The following is a 2,734-nucleotide window of genomic DNA, read 5'->3' on the forward strand; positions in this document are numbered from 1 at the left end:
TTCCCTTTGTCCTCTTATCTAAAATCCGTCTGCATTGAAGGTGCGAGGCCACCAGGGGGCGTCTCTTCCCCAAATGCCCTTTTCCTCACTCCCCACCCTCTCAATCCCCACCCCTTAATTCGCAGAATTATGCCTCACCATGAGCTGAAAAGATGTGAGGCGCTTTGGATTTTAATTTTGGATTTTGGAAAATGGTCTGAACTGTCTGGTACTAGAAGCTGACTATGAGGAAAACCTCTGTTTCTCTCTCCCTGGGTGCCTCTCTCTCTACTCCCACACAGCCCTTCGCTTCTGAGCTTCTGACACTTCTGGCCACCGAATGTGCACGTTCCTGCCCTGCTTCCTGCCATGATTCCCTGATCCATTTACCCTTCACCTCCCCTTGTCTTCTAAAAAAACTATCTGAGGGGTCTATTTTCTTCTTTTAAAAAAAATATTGTATTTACTTATTTGAGACAGAGCATGAGCAGAGGGAGAAACAGACTCCCCACAGAGCAGGCAGCCTGACAGGGGACGCGATCCCAGGACCCTGAGACCATGACCTGAGCCGAAGGCAGAGGCTTAACCTACTGAGCCACCCAGGTGCCCTGAGAGATCTATTGTCAACACTAGTCCTGATTTTTAAAAATATATAGGCCATCAGATTTTTAATTTCCAAAGCTTTCCTTGTTCTTCGTTCTTTTTAAAGGTTTACACTCATCTCGTTTTGTCAAATGCCGCGCTGGCTTATGTCTCCGACCATATTCAACATTTCCATGGAATTTTCTTTCACTCCCTGCATTCTCTCTCTGTTTCTTCTGAATTTCTGGCTTCTACTTGTTTATTTTTGTCTCTTTTACTTCATTTTTGCTTTTATGTTAGATCTTCTCCTGAAATACTCGGAAAGTTGTGTATGGGAGGGACTTTTTCCTGAGCTGATTGTCAGTTGCGTGTCTTCTGAGCACAGTGTCTGGTGGGCTTTGTGATAGCATGGCTGGGAAGGGGCCTCGATGCTTTACTGCTTCGCTGGGTGACAATACCTCCCTGGAAGGATGCACCGTCAAGCCCAGCCTCCTCAACCAGGTCTGCAGGTGGACAGACCTTGAGCAGACGGTCCAGAGCCCAGTCCCACACTTGCTCCAAAGGTCCCAGGGATCTGAGTGCTCAGTCCCTGAATTTAAGCCGGGCCATGTCTATTTCCTATGGGTCCCGCAGGCTGCCCTCTTCATGAAGCCACCTCGGTCCTTTCTGCCGCTGGGTGAGTGCGGTCCTTGGCGAGGCTGGAGCAGAGTGGTGTTCCAGAGCTGAAGCAGGGTCAGAAGAGCCCCAGTCCTTGGCCTTGGCCTGGAGCAGTCTGGAGAGGAGACGCAGGGCGGCCAGTCAGCTGGCTCCTTGCAGGAGGAGGTCTGGGCTGTGCACCTCCAGGGCCCTCACACTTGGGAACCTTTGTCATTCAGAACTTTCTCATCCACAGGGCACCTGGGTGGTTCAGTGGGTTAAAGCCTCCACCTTCGGCTTGGGTCATGATCCCAGTGTCCTGGGATTGGGACCCGCATCATTCTCTCTGCTCAGCGGGGAGCCTGCTTCCTCCTCTCTCTCTCTTCTCTCTGCCTGCCTCTCTGCCTACTTGTGATCTCTATCTGTCAAATAAACAAATAAAATCTTAAAAAAAAAAAAAAAAACAACCAATTGAAAGAACTTTCTCATCTTGCCTCACTGCATTGTTCTTTTAGCCTGTACAGTCATTAGCGACCATCATCGTTAACCTTGATGGGGCATTTATGACAGCCAGCTAGTGCTTTATTTGCAAAAGAGAAACAGATTGCTCAGGTCTCAGACACAAGCCCTTCCTGTGAAGTTTATCAGTTATTTTTTCTATCTGAATTCATAGTTGGGCCCACACTCCATGGAGAGTCGAAACGCCATGTTAGCCAAATCAGGTTTTCTGCTGCAAATTCCAGGGTTCTCACTGCTACCCCTCACCCCTACAGCATTGCATCTAAGTTCCACAGGGGGTTCAGAGTCGAGGTGCGTGTGGGGGCATCTGGTGCCTCATCTGGCATCTTCTCCATTTCGGGGAAGGGATGCCTGGTCCTGCTGTCGCCCCGGATTCACGCAGGAGGTAAGATAGAGGCTACTTCCAGTCTTCAGATCTTCAGCTCCTCTGGGGGCTTTTGTTATTTCAAGTCCTACGGTTAATGTGGGGACAAGGGATGTGGACTTAGAACCTCCTTCTCCTGGTCACCCTGTTGCATTCTCCTGTTTGCTTCCCTTCTGCTTCTCTCTGCCAAGCCAACGGGAGCATCTCTTCTGGGATAGAAAACTGGGTCAGCAGTATTCTTTAAAGTTTATCACTAACGTCCGCGTCTTGGCTTTTGCGAAGCACTTTGCATATATTATCTCAATTGTGAGATAATAAGGAGTTTATAATGTCTACATAGAGGCTCAGAGAGGTGAACTGGCTTGGCCAAAGCCACACAGCCTACAGGTGTGGGGCTGGGTTTGAGACTTCAGAGCCTGGGCTCTTTCCATTCCTTGAATTTCCCCTGGAATTATCAGTACTTTCTCCTTGAGGATAGGCTTTACTTTCTCAAATAACTTTTACGGATTTTAGAAACACAGGATCCAATAAATATTTACTCTGTAAAAGGGATTTAAATGAAGCTGGAGAGTTGTTACTTAGATGTAAGAAAACATCGTATCTGCTCTAAAAGGCAAAACACAGACCTGTCTGGGTTCACCTGCCTGGGGTCAA

The sequence above is a fragment of the Mustela nigripes genome, chromosome 18 (genome assembly GCF_022355385.1).
Source record: "Mustela nigripes isolate SB6536 chromosome 18, MUSNIG.SB6536, whole genome shotgun sequence".
Classification (NCBI taxonomy): Eukaryota; Metazoa; Chordata; class Mammalia; order Carnivora; family Mustelidae; genus Mustela; species Mustela nigripes.